Here is a 15,145-nt window from a genome sequence, read left to right as displayed (position 1 = left end):
GGTAATGGAGTGGCTGAGGGACACATTTAAAAGGAAAAATTAGCTTTTAGTCTATCAGCCTTGATGTCTTTGCTTGTATCATATGGATTGAAAAAAACAAATGAAGTCATTTATTATTTTTATATTCTTCAGGTTATGATCACCCGTCTTACTGTAAAGGGATAGCCGCTTCCCTTGAGATCCTAGCATATACACCAGCATTTGTCACTTTTGTTAATTTTTCTCATTGATTTGAGAAGCAGAGAGAACATCACACCCACTAGTTCATTCCCCAAATCTCTCCATACTCAGAGCAAGCCCAGCGCTGAAGCCAAGACCTGGGAACACAGCCCAGGTGTCTCCTGGGGGTGGAAGGCCCCAACCACTTCAGCCGTCACTGCGGCCTGCTGGGTCCCTAAGGTCTCTCCCAGGTCTGAATTCAGGAGCTGGAGCCACTGGCCACGGGCACTGCGGGGTAGGCCAGGAGCATCTGAACTAGCTAGCCCAGATGGCCGTCCTGTCTTCCTCTTACTCCTCACTTTTATTATGAAACATAAATAAGCAATTGAATTTCTTGTATATTGCTTCCTGATGAAGGAACTTTGGGTTAACTAACCCTTGAAACAATATTCAAATCTCTGTTTGGTCATCATTAAAATCAGCAGAAGTAAGAAAATTATTTTACACAAAATTCTGTGTCTTGGTCGAGAGTTCATATGTTCCATGTGTTCATCAGTAGTTCTTGCAGACTAACAAAACCACCTGATTTCCATTCTGGTTGTCAGTGGGCCCAGCCCACGTAACAGCCAGAGGCATGCCTGGGAAGCTACGATTCATTTTATCACCCACAGAGAACACCCACTCCATAGCACCATAGCCAGTGATTCCTGCAGGGAGTGAACTGTGCCCCCTCCCTAGCTGAGGAATGTCAGCCGACCCCCCAGGGAAGCTTTTGTTTTTATATAACGTCTGCTAGAGATCAAAGCACTCTGTCAAGTATTCTTTCATTATTTTACTGCAGGTGGCATCTTCCAGCCAAGGATTTCTCATTAATTCCTGGAATGTTCTAGAAGATGATATACACAAGGTCTCTCAGTTCTCCAGAGCAAGCTTCAGGAGGTGAATTCAAAGCCCTCTGGGAAACACCAGGACATCTGGCCTCCTGGAGGCCACACCCAGCCCACCTGCCCACAGCCTGTTCTTGGGTCTTTTTCTTGCCTTCAAGATTTTCCCACAGCTTCCTGGGAGAGACAACCGCAGTGACCAGGTCAACCTCAAAAGTGCTTTTCTATGCCACGGTTCCTTCTAATTCCCCCTTACTGGTTTCTCAGAGCAGATGTTGGATGTTTCTGACTGCAGTTCCAGTTGTTGAAGTAAGGTAAGGAATGGAGGATGGCAGACAGGCCAGATTCAATCCCTAGTTTTAAAATTCTTCAATCATTGTCAACTCCCAGGTGCTGTAGGTGGGGCTTTTGCTGCAGCTGGGTCGGCATCAGTTCCCACCTGGGCAACTGTACAAGGAAGTGGGCGGCACTTTGCTCGCTCTGTTATCATTTCCTGGTAGAAGCAAGCTAGCTTAGCAACACGATGCATACAGATATTCAACCCTGAGTATGACAGGGAGTGTGTCTCAGGATTTGGTAAGGAAAGGCAGCAGTGTTCTCTACGGAGTTTAGGGCTTTTAAACACAGGTACATCCGACTGTCACATGACATCATCAAGACTTCATAAGTATTAGCCAGAAGAAGGGCAACGAAAACAACCCACTCGGACCACACAGCACACAGCTAGGAGCTAAGCAGTTGGGACTGTCCCCAGCATCCCTTCTGTGTGTGTCATTTGTATTTCCACAAGACCAGGTATACGGGCCTCGACAGCATTCATCCCTGCGTCCACAATTGAAGACACAGAAAGGGGCTAGCTTGATACTCCAGGTGATTGGAAACCTCAGAAAAATACAAATAACGAAGTTTTCTATTTGTGGCATAAAACAGAGACAAGAAACTCACTTTCTTCTTAGCCTCCTGATTTCTAGCGTGTGTCACCTATAACCATTTGGCAAGACCCACAAAAGGCAGGCTCTTGATATTTCACACAGCCCTGGCAGGTGCAAGATCTGCCCCCCTCAAAAAAAAAAAAAAAATTCCCCATCCACAGTGCCTGTCTGGAATCAGTGCTCCAGGGGTTGCTGGGTGGCCCATGCCCTCTAGCAGTACCCCTCACCCAGCACCAGCCCCTGATGCCGGTCCGTTCACCTGTCCCCCTCCTACACAGCAGGCACTGTGGGTTTCTCTTTGCTCCTTGCTTCATGTGCGCTGTTCAAGGGAGGAACAATCTGATGAACAAAGAGATGATTCAAAGTGATGGGAACAGCGAAGGAGGCATGCATGTTCAAGTCAGTAACTGCTGACCTGGGGACCAATGGCTCCATGGAAACCAAATGCTCAGCTCAGGCTCAAGACCCTGACGCCTCTCTGACAACAGCCATACTAGGTGAACATCCATGGCTGAGGGTCCATGAAGTGATACTCCTCCTTCCCACTTGCTGAAATGTGGCAATAACTTACCAAAAATAGTAACTTTAAAAGATTTATTCATTTGAGAAGCAAAGTTAGAGAGAGAGAGATCTTCCATCTACTGGTTCACTCTCTAAATGGTCCCAACAGTATGGCTGGGTTGAAGCCAGAAGCTAGGAGCTTCTTCTGGTTTTCTTAAGTGGGTTTTGGGTTCCAAGAAGTGGGCCATCCTCTTACGCTTTCCTAGGTCAATTAGTAGGAAGCTGGATTCAACGTGGAGTAGCCGGGACTTCAACCACTGTCTGAATGGGATACTGCAGGTGGTACCTTAACCCACTATACCACAATGCTGGCCCTGAAATAAATATATAATTTAAGATACTTGACAGATAGTGTATTCCTTTAACTACCTTCAAAAACTAAGCACTCTGCCATATGACACCAGAGATAGGCTGTTCAGGCACCACTGGATTTCCTCTTAAACAAGTCCTGACTCAGTCTAAGCAACAATGCAGGGAACAGGCCCCTAGCCAGCAGCCACACAGTTCTGTGTGTGTGTGTGTGTATTCATACATGAAGGGAACTTGGGATAGCCTAGAAAGATAGTTGTTTAAAAAGAAAAAAAAATAACAAGGAGGAGCGGTGCAGTAACCTAGAGGCTAAAGTCCTCGCCTTACAAGTGCCAGGATCCCATATGGGTACCAGTTCATGTCTCAGCTGTTCCATTTCCCATCCAGCTCCCTGCTTGTGGCCTGGGAAAGCAGTCAAGGACAGCCCAAAGCCTTGGGACCCTGCATGAGAGACCTGGAAAGATCTCCTGGCTCCTGGCTTTCACATCAGCTCAGCCAGCTGTTGCAGCCACTTGGGGAGTGAGTCAGTGGGCAGAAGATCTTTCTGTCTCTCCTCTCTGTAAATCTGACTTTCCAATGAAAAATAAATCTTCAAACAAACAAACAAACAAAGCAACAAACACCTGGTGTGCATAGCAATGAGGGAGCTGGTAGCAGGGACAAAGCAATGGCCTAATACAGACCTTATCCCCCCTTTTCCTTTTTGGATGCTTTTTCAATATATCGCTTCATTTTCACTTAGGTGGTGAGGTAAAATAAACATTACAGTGGAAAGCTCTCTGCCATTCCAGACGTGATGTCTCGGCCTTCCACTGGTCACCCTAATGTTGACAAGCTGGCACCCCTAACTGGGCAGAGTCAATCTGCATTTCATCACTTCCTCATGTCATGCCTGTTGTTGCTATGTGTTAGCTTTTACAGCTGGAAACCGGGGATAAAACCCCAATAACCCTAGAGGTTTTGTGCAGATTAAACGAGATAATGTGAGGAAAGGAACCTGCGAGTCGTGTGGCACATGACAAATACTTCACAAAGGTTAGATATTCATTATTCTGGGTCATACATTTCCAATATTCAGTCCTATTTTTAAAATTGAACGTCTTTTTCTTTGGAGATCCCTTCAACTGAACTGCTGATCTCAGAACCCCAACCATGAACAGACTGTCAGCCAGTGGACTCTGAATAGGTTTCATTGCGATTGGAACGGCGAGATTGGCAGCAATCCAGAACTGTTGAACTATCAAAACTGCTTGAGCAGGACCCTCGGAGCATGCCCCACATTGGGGTCCTGGGATGGTTGGGAGGCTGTGTGGGGCTTCTCCCTTTGTTTCTCCCCTGACCCCAGATACATGGAAAAATGATAATATTAGTGTGGAAACAATGGTATTACCCACTTTCACCCTGTAGCCCTTGACCCTTTGTACCCTAATCAACTAAGTAAGATTATTAAAATATAATTTTTTTAAAAAGTGAAAAAAAATTGAACGTCTTACCAGTGGCGTATTTAGTTTGGAAGTGAACCTGCTTACTGCAGCTAGCTCTATGTGAACTAGCATGTCCTTCCACTGCATTTCCCCCTGGGAATGACTGTTCAAGGCCATAACCACATCTTCAACTTCCTGTTTCCGACAGTGCTTATTACGCTGCAGAGCAAGCAACGGGCCTTGCAAAATGCTGCTGAGTCGAACAATGCAAAGACAACAGAGCAATGCCAGGATATAATCCACACAGCACATACAATCTGTGTCCAATAACCTCCCTATGAACTAAGTTCAGATCACTAAATGGAACTCTTGCATACATTCTCAACAGCTTCTCTCAGGATCTCTATGATGGAACAGCTCGAAACCTCATAGAACATGCCTGTTAGGGCCAGTTTTGTGGCACAGTACGTTAAGCTGCCTCTTGGGTCACTCATCCTATATCAGGGTACTGGTTCAAGTGCTGGCTATTCTGTTTCCAGTCCAGTTTCCTACTATGTGTTAAGGAAGAAGCAGAAGGCTCAAGTACTTGAGTCTGCCACCAAGTGGAGTTCCAGGCTCCTAACTTAGGCTTGGTTCAGTCTCGGCTGTTGCAGCTTTTTGAGAGTGAACCAGTGTGGAAAGATTCTCTGTCTCGGTACTCCCCAGCCCCACCTATCATGCTGCCTTTCAAGTAGTCACATTGAAAACCATGCATGTTAACTGTATCTTCTTGGCTGACTCATCTGTAACACACTGTGATCAACTTTTCAAGGGAAAACACTTTACAGCAAAACTAACCTTGGCAGCACAGCAGAAGGAGAAAGCATGTTCCTTGAAGTCTAAGGTTATCTTTCAAACTAGAAGCTTTCATTCTGTAGATCACACCTTTAAAAAAAACACGAAGAGGGAATGGAAGCTATTCTTCAAAGGGGACAGAGCTTCAATTTGCAAAGATAAAGTTCTGGAGACAGGTGGCAGTGATGAATGTATTTCACAGGCTTTGAACCATATGAATAAAGGAGGTTAAAATGGTTTGTTACATAGATTCTATAGCAGTAAAAAGTTTGAGTCACATCTCTCTAAACACATGGATTGACACCAAAATTTTCATACTTTTTCATCTATATATCTCTTTCTGATCATCTTAACACCGACCTTACATGAAGTAAGAATTAAGGACCATCCATACCAAAACTCCAGTTGCATCTCCCAGGTGAGCTGCTGCTAATCACATGACAACAGCACTTTCCAAAAGTCCCCAGTCCTTGACAGGGCTTCCTGTGGGTGGGCCCAGATGCCAACAGAGCTCATGCCCTTTATATAGGACACTTCAAACACAAGAGCCAATATCAGGGGTGGGGAGAACCCAAGTATCTATGTAACTGTGTCACATAATACAATGTAATTAATGAAGTTAAATAATAAATAATTAAAAAAAAAAAGAGCCAATATCTTATGGGGGAAAAAAAGGGCCACTGGGAATATTTTTAAAAGACATATAGAAGGAAGATCCATGGATAACATGAGTGAAAGTCCAAGTATCCTGCCAACTAAGGGACCTTTTGCCCCCTCATTTTTTTTTTTTGCAAATGACTTATGGAAGATTGGAGTGGAGCAGAGGGTAGGAGGAGTTCTACTTTTGCTTTCCCTTCAGACACTTGGCTCTGCAGCCAGCAGGCAGGTAGGACCACACTGTTGTCACTGCATGTAACCTCACACATGTGCACCTGTGGCCTTAGCTGAGTGCACATGAGCTCTTGCAGATATCCAAGACCCAGGCAAAGAAGGAGGGCATCTGTCTTCTTGTTGCCTTTTTGATGTTTTCCCTACTCTTTCTTACTAACCCCTACTGCAAAAAGTAGCTTACAAAGTCAATGTTTAGCAGCAAAGTATGCAAACTTCCCTAGGACCTATTCATGAGCAGATTCCATACTCTGATTGGAAACCCAGGCTTTCACATGCAGCATGGGATAGGGGATGTAGTTTTATTAAAGGAGAAATACATTCTTTCCTTGCCTCTCTGTGAGCTGATGTCTTGTAGCTGGGTTGGGAGCAGGTTTCTTGCCTCCCACCTTAGGGGCAAAGGATGCCCACTGTAGCCCAGGGAAGTCCTGTGGCTGCTGCTGTGAGGTCAACAGCTCTGGCAGGAACAGAGCAGGCAGGTTCACGGAGAGTAGGCCACTCACACCTTCCATTGTCCTTTCAGGGCTGCAGACCCCCTGACCAGGAGAGCCAAGCATGTCCTGCAAATATGTGCAAACCACACAGCTCAGAAGGGATTTTTTTCTCTTTGTATAAACTGGGAAGAAGCGTTTTTCTCCAGCCGTTGGAGAAGCATTATCCAACACCAGGTGGGCTTTTGCTAGCATCAGACTGTAGCTCATTACCATTCTATTTCCTCCCTGCCCAGCAAAATATGACCAGAAAAGTCAAAACTAGGTCCTGCCTCATTTCAGGAGTCTCATTCCTCAGTGTTGTGTGCATGGTGTTAAAAATCACATTCTCCTCTTAATTCAACTCAAGCCTATTTTTAAAAAGTTAACAAAAGCCTTACTCCAGCCAAGGCTAGGGCCCAAGCACCGCGGATGGAAAGTGGGAGGCATGCAGTTTTCAAAGGAAGTGAGATGAATACAGTAAGTAATTGTGCTAGGAGACAACACCTGCTATAAAAAGGCACACAGGGAAAGATGTGGCAGGATGTGGGAGGAGCACGCAGGGGACACCTTGCTGGGCAGGGAGTGAGGACAAGTCTCTGCTGACTGGCTTGGGAAGTACCAGGCAGCTCCTCCTGGTCAATGCATGGGGCAGGTTTTGGAGCACAGACATGAGGGTTAACACATGGCCTTGCTGTTTGCCAGCTTTGTGCCAGTGGCCTGTCAGTGAACCTGAGCTTCAGGTTCTTCACCTGTAGGGTGGAGACAATGACATTTTTAGACAGCTAATTCATAAGTTTTTGTGAGGGTTTCACTAAATAATCATGTATAAATTACCCTGCAGGTGCTCAATGCATGTAACCCTGAAAGAAGGGTGATGGAGAGGGAAGGACAGAAAGCATATCGGCATGGTGGTATACCTGCGAGGACCTGGGTCTTAGTCCAGTGAAAAAAATATAGGAGCCCCTGTAGGAGGGAAGGGAAAGAATCTCAAAGAACAATGCCAAAAGGAGGCCAGGAAGGCAAACTGGGGACAGTAGGGACCTACGAGATTATTAAGCATCAGCACATTAGCTCCCTGTGATATCAGACAGCCAGCGACCGTGTGTGGGCCACTGTGGCCTCAAGAGGGTCCTTGGCTTGAGCAAAACCAGTTCTGAACCAGCAAAGTGGGAGCCAAGTGAGGTTTAACCGAGACAGCAGCAAAGAGTTGGCTACTCCACAGAAGAGCAGAGCTGTGTACTGGCCCAGTTCCACCTACATAGGCTTAGCAAGTGCATGCTAATATCTGAGCAGAATATTCATCTTCTTTTAGGGGAAAGGAACAGTGATATTCAGGAATTAGGGATCCACCTCCCTCTTCTCCATATATAGCCACGTCTAAAGGGTGTCATGGCAACTGTGAACTGGAAAGGTGCACAGTGGGAATGAGTTTTACTAAGCTGATACATTGGTCAGTCTGGAAGCCATGTTGGATCTGGTCTGAGGCAGGTTCTGGTTTGGTTACCTGTTGCTGTCCAGTTCAAGGCAGACCTTGTTCTCTCTCAATCCACTTACTGGTGCGTGGAGGTGGGGTTTGTCACACTTGAGTCTCGCTTGGACCTTACCTTTTGAACAGCTGGCTCAACTTCGCATGAACATTGCATGAACAGGTCATGGGCTCCTTTTCTCCAAGCACTGCTGGACAGGAATGAATTGGAGCAAAATGGACACCCTCCGTGCCCCCAGCAAACTAGTGCCTAATGAGAGTCTGAGTAGGCACAGCCCAGCTCCCTCACTGCTCAGCTGGGATAAATCAAGTACAGATTCTACAGGGATTCCACAAGTTTCCCAGCAGGATTCAACGCCAACTTTCCACAGCGGTAACTGGTTTGATAGCACCCACCACTGGCTGGCTCCCCTTCCCTATGCCATACTCCTATTTCCCGTGGTCACCTGCCAGAATCCTTGTCTCAATGCTGGCAAGTAATAGACTGTGCTGGGTGGAGCCTAGGGGCAGAGTTAGAAAGCTCTGATAATTGCCTGGGGAGGGAATGAGGAGGGCTGGAGTTCCCAGGTGGAAGGGATGTGCCTGAAACACTTGGGCAGGTTCTCCATGACTGAAGCATGTGACCCAGTTGGGCAGAAAAGATAGTTATGGGGGATGGGTATTTGGGACGGTGGGTTTTTTTTAAAGATTTATTCATTTTTATTGCAAAGTCAGATATATAGAGGAGGAGAGACAGAGAGGAAGATCTTCCGTCCGATGGTTCACTCCCCAAGTGATTGCAATGGCTGGAGCTGCGCCAATCCAAAGCCAGGAGCCAGGAGCCTCTTCTGCATCTCCTATGCGGGTGCAGGGTCCCAAGGCTTTGGGCCGTCCTCAACTGCTTTCCCAGGCTACAAGCAGGGAGCTGGATGGGAAGCGGGGCCACCAGGATTAGAACTGGCATCCATATGGGATCCTGGTGCGTTCAAGGCAAGGACTTCAGCCACCAGGCTACTGCACCAGGCCCAGTGCACCCCATATCAGAGTCCCTGGGTTCAAGCACCTGGGCTACTCACCTCCTAATTCCATCTTCTTCCTAATATGACTCTCAGAGTATCAGGTAATGGCTCAGGTGCTTGGGTCACTACCACAGGTGGGAAGGATTAAAAAGTGCAGATGAAGTTGCTGGCTCCTGGTTTCAACACTTGCGTGCCATATGGGCACCAGTTGCAGTCCTAGCCGCTCCACTTCAATCCAGCTTCCTGCTAACATGGCTGGCAGAGTAGTGTATAAGATGGCTCAAGAACTTGGGCCCCAAATGCAGTTCCAAACTCTTGGCTTAGGTCTGGCTCAGCCACATCCTATTGTGCAGCTATTTCAAAGTGAGCCAGAAAAAAAGAGCTGTCTCTATCTCTTTGCTTTCCAAATAGTAATATTTAAAAAAAAAAAACTTTAGTTTTGTGTTGGTTGTTAAATTATTTATTTGTGACACAGAGACACAGAAACAAAGCTCCCATCCCCTGGTCTGCTCTCCCAAATGCCTGCAACAGCCAGGGCTGGGTCAAGCTGAATCAGGAGCCCAGGGCCCCATCCAGGTCTGCCGTGCGGGTGGCAGGACTCCACCTGCTGCCTCCCAGGGTGCCCACAGGCAGGGAAGGAGCATAATCCAGGCTCTCGGAAGCAGAACAGGGGCATTTCAACCAGCAATTTCAACAGCCAGGCCAAATGCCTGCCCCAGAGAGGGTGTTAGTAAAAGATGGGGTAAACCTGATTAAGTCTTAGAGCAGTAACACAGGGCTACAAAGATAAAGCAGAAAGGGCATAGTTGATGGAGGGAGGTGAGGGACAAGGCAGTCCAGCAGGGGACATGAGGGGAAGAGGCCGAGAAGGCACAGGGGCTCCTGAGTGGACCGAAGCAAGGGAAGGATGGGGAGCCTTGAGAAAGCGTAGAGATTCCCCTGCCCTGATCAGCTGCACTTGTCGGGCGTCGGGCTGGTGGGGTTCACGGAGTGTGCCATCCCCTGCAGGGCAGCTCTGCAAACGGGAATGCACGCAGAACCCCCAAAGCCTGAAAACTGTGAACACCCCACAGCAAAGGGTCAGGCCTGAGGCCCATGAGAGGGCAGCATGGGGCAGGAGTCTGGAGAGGGCAGGCTGCCCAGGCTTGCGGGCCCCACCAGTGGGAGTAGGGGCTCCCCACCCCTGCCCCGGGGAACGTACAGGGCTACAAAGTCTTGGCAGGGCACACTCCGGTGCTCAAGTCTAAAGGTTTTACAATGCAGGAGTTGGGGAGTGACTTGAAGGGCTGTGAGAGTTGGGCACATGCTAATGGGGTGTTTATTAGGGGAAGGAAGTGATGAGATACAGAGTGCAGTCTCATAGTGCCCAGGCCGACGATCAGCCTGATCCCACTTGGCATGTGGGTTCCTCTAGCACCTGTTGGTCTGTCTACATCTTGACTCCTGTTTCCACCCCTGTAAATCCACAGAGCTGGAAAAACTTCACACTGTCATGCCAGCCTGGCATTTTGCAGGATTTGTGGTCTCCGTGTGCAGCTGATGGAATCACCTTCCCCAGCACTTTCAGTTCGGGGTCTACAATCTTGGCTTCCGTCTATGTCCTTGGCTCTCATGCCTTCCACCTTGACCTTACTGTTCCCTCATTGCTCTTGGGACTGCCAGACTGCTGGTACTAGCCACATATTTTGCTAACATCCATCAGGGAACCAGAAGGGCAAATTTTTTTTGGAGTCAGATTACAGATATTTGGAAATACACAGCTCTGGTTTCCATATCATAGGAATTAATTCCCGATTGAGAGAATTTTTTAAAATGTATTTGAACCAACACAGGTTCATTCTTTTTTTCTTACAGATTTATTTTTATTAGAAAAGCAGAGATATACAGAGAGAGGAGGACAGATAGAGAGGAAGATCTTCCATCCACTGATTCACTCCCCAAGTGGCTGCAATGACCGAAGCTGAGCCGATTCAAAGCCAGGAGCCTCTTCTGGGTCTCCCACGTGGGTGCAGGGTTCCAAGGCCCCAGGCCTTCCTTGACTGCTTTCTCAGGCCACAAGCAGAGAGCTGGATGGGAAGTGGGGTGGCCGGGACACTAACTAGCACCAATATGGGATCTCAGCACATGCAAGGTGAGGATTTAGTCACTAGGCTACTATGCTGGACCCACAAGAATTTTAAAGTTACTGAGTTAATTCGGTTACTGCAAAAATTGACTCAAATTTCCACCTGGTTTACAAATCAAAATTCACTGATAGTCAAGGTATACTGCTGGATGACGAAAGTGAATGTGGAAGGAATAGAAATACTAAGAAACAACAGATCTGAGTAGTATAAGTGGGTTTTTTTGATAATTTCATTTTATTTTAAAGATTTCATTTATTTTTATTAGAAAGACAATTTACAGAGAAGAAAAATTAGAAAGATCTTCCATCGGCTGGTTCACTCCCAAGCAGCCACAATGGCCAGAGCTGAGCTGATCTGAAGCCAAGAGCCAGGAGCTTCTTCTGGGTCTCCCACGCAGGTGTATGGTCCCAAGGCCTTGGGCCATTCTCTACTGCTCCCAGACCACAAGCAGGGAGTGGAATGGGAAGTTGAGCAACTGGGACAGGAACTGGCACCCACATGGGATCCCAGCATATGCAAGGTGAGGATTCAGCCACTAGGCTATTGTGCTGGGCCCGGTTTTTAAATTTTTAGATATAAATTTTCTTAAATGTGTTAAATATAAAAATACATGAAAACATATGTACATTTGTTGATTCTTTCACATGCTTATTAGAGAACAATTATACTCAGAATCATGATTTCCTGGTGTCATTTGTCTAAATTTTACTCTACATCATTTTTTCTCTTAACTCTATGATGTTTGGAACTTTCTTTATCAACCTATAATAGCTTCATTAAGTTCAAAACTTCACTCCCACCCACGTGAAAAACAGATTCAGTGTGACAGAAACAGCAGTGTAAGTGCTAATGCAAACACTGTAAATCATCAGAAAGCAATCAAGGGCAGACACGTGCCACCAAGTGCAGCACTGGCTGGCACAGGAGTCACGGGGGCCTTGAACCTTTCCCACAGGGCATTGGCCATTTTAAGGTCTGCTTGTGACACACGGGATTATAAAATTAAAACATGTTTTTGAAAGAAATCAGGAAACATTTCTGGGAAATTAAAGTTAGCAAACTGCTGTATCCTGGCAGAACAAACTTGATTTCAAGCAGAACAAATAGCTGACAATAGGAAAATTATCCTTGACAGAATTCCATTGCCTGAAACTCACCATTTTGCAACTGCTGGTAAAACAATGTCAGTGGATGGGACGAGATGATGAGCTGGTGGGAAGCCTCATGTGGCCTGAGAGCAACATGCGGATGGCACCTGCGCCTGAGCAGTGACAGAGAGATGATGCAGACATTCTGTGCCTCCTTGAGCGAGGCAGTGGAAGTTCACGAACTCCACTGAAGTCAATTTGCAAAAACAGAGAAACAACCAAACAAATCGAAAACCTGACCTTGAATTTGATCAAGCCTTTAGATATACAAACCAGATTAAAGGAAATAGGGAGTTAAGAGACATTTTAGACAACATCACAGAAACCCAAGTAGACAGAAACATGATGTTGAAGACTCTAAAGGACCAAAGACCCAGCTCTTCAGCAAATTAATGGCAATAACAAGAGGGGAAGGAGGTGTTAGAATACAAAGATACCATGTGACCCCTTTATTTCTGTGTAATACAAGGTAAACTGAGAGCTCTTCATAATATACCAGTGGAGATTTGGGATGGATTTAGGAAAATAACTGGTGCTTCTGGCACAATACTCATTATAATGGGAGTCACATATTGCTCAATGCTTTCTGATAAGTTGAAAATAAAGAACCCCAAATCTCCTCACACTGACCTTGATACACTGACCTTGATACCCACTGCTCTTGTCCTTGGCTTACCTTTGGTAGCTACCACACTGACTCAACTGGATGTGTCCCCTTTAATTTGTAATGCAGCCTAAAAGAAGGCCATATGGGCTCTGCTTCCACCTCCCCGCATTCGGCAGACAATGGTGATCTGGACTGATGATCACATGTTTTAGAGAAATTGGGAAACCTTGGGTGGTGATAGCTTTCTTAGGGCATGATGAAAGGGGACTTACTTTGATTGCACAAACTAAAAAGATCTGGTGCCATCATCAGGTTGGTCATGAGTTACTCACAGATGTTTTCTCATCTAGGTGAATCCAGCTTTCCTTGGGGAATCTGAAGGGTCCCTGAGAAGAGAGAGCTGGGTGAGAGTGGCCCTTTGCGGTCTCCACTAGGGAGTGGGTAGCAGCAGGTCTGGAACTGCCGGACACTTGGCTGGCTCAGGGTTTCTGGTGCTGATCTTTCTCTTCTTCCCTTCCCCCAACTCCTTAAGTGATCCTATCCAATTCCAAAGCTTGAACCATCACCTAGACACTGACCCTATCTGAACTAATGACACTTAGTAGCCTAGACCTAAACTTTATGGTTATCTTTTTTCTTCACTCACATTTAACCCATCAGGAAGCTCCCTTGGTTTTACTCTCCAAACAGATCTCAAATTCAACCACTCTCACCATACCTGTTTTGCCACACTGGTCTAAGAGGCCATGGCCCTTGTGACAGCCACTAACAGGTTCAGTGCCATTCCATATGTTCACATGTAGCATCCACCAAACGTCCTTTCCCATGTCCTTGAAGGTTCTTATTGTTCTCTCTGTCCTGGTCCCCTGCTTCTCTTTTCTGAAGCTCCCCCATCACCTGGCACTGACGTTCTGCCCACAAAGGAAGTTCATCTCCAGTTCTCCTGAGTTGCCTTCAGGTCACTGCTCATCTGTTACCTCCATGGAGACAAGTTTACGTCATCCAGTTTCAACAATGTTTTTCCACCCCTTCATTCCTCTTACCTTGCTTAGTTTTTCTCCATAGGGTTCATCTCTGAGTGACATAGATGTACTGATGTACCATTTTGTCTGACGTCTATTGCTGGCCTCCCAACCAGAATTCAAATTCGACTAGGATAAAGGGCCTGCTTATTTTGCTTGCTGGATATATATTTGTTATATGAATGGAGTTCAAATGGCATTTATACCCTTTCCATGAAGTCCCTGAGGTCATAAATTTAGGAAAATAGCTTTTCTTATTCCCTGAAATGCTGTAAGTATCTGGACCCCATATGTTTACAAAATTGAAAGAAAAAATCTACTCTAAGGCGGAAATGTTCATCAAGCCCTGTGTGCAGCGCCCCCTTCGTGCTGAATCATCTCCCAGGTGGATAGGATTCCTGCCACCTTACACCTAAGAACAGAGTACAGACAGATCTTGACTGGTCCCAGGCCACATATCCTGCATCTGGCACAGCTGCAATTCAAAAGCAGGTCCATTCTTCCCTGCAAGCTATTTTAGCATTAGCCTCAAGCCATCCCCTCCTGAAACACTCCCTCTGCCCAGCGTTAACAGCAATACTGCCAACAGGAGCATAGAAAATGTGGATTGTCTTGTTACTTCTTCCATGAAGCCCTCAAAGTCTGACGGGCAGAGCTGGCTGTTGCATCCCCTGGTCCCCAAGGTCTTCATTCATGCTGCTCAGCATCCGCAGCCTGATGCTATTATCTGCCTCACTGCCTCTCCGGGCAAGAGCTATGTCTTAGCTTCATGTTGGCATCTCTGGTGCCTCATACCATGTCTGGCACAGGGCAGGAATTCAATAAATGTTCACTGGGTGAGCAAACAAATTGCATTAGGAAACACTTTTACAAGAAGGTGGTAGTGGAGCAGATGGCCAGCTGGCACCTTGTTCTGGCCTAGGTGACTGTTCTTCACATCTCATTCGCACGCCTATTTCCCCAGTTCCAGGTTCGCGGCTACAATGTTTGTGACATTTCCTGCTAACTGTTCTGAGCAACCATGGCTCATTCCCACTTCACTGCTCACCTCCTTCAAGTGTCTCTTGAATTCAGATTCTGCCTGTAATGCTAGGTTTCCTGAGATTCCATTTCACAGCAGCTGCAGGGGCTGCTGTTGTCTGGGGAAGCCATCAGCTTGTGAGGCTCCAATTTGCTGCTTCCTGCAGTGAATCCTATCAAATCCTCTGGTACATTGTCCTGGGCCTTAGAAAGCTCCAGCAATTGACAGAATGCAAATCTTAACATTTAAAAATCAGCAAGATACTGTTTGTAT

The sequence above is a fragment of the Ochotona princeps genome, chromosome 10 (genome assembly GCF_030435755.1).
Source record: "Ochotona princeps isolate mOchPri1 chromosome 10, mOchPri1.hap1, whole genome shotgun sequence".
NCBI classification, from domain to species: Eukaryota; Metazoa; Chordata; class Mammalia; order Lagomorpha; family Ochotonidae; genus Ochotona; species Ochotona princeps.
Note: the sequence above shows the minus strand (reverse complement) of the source record.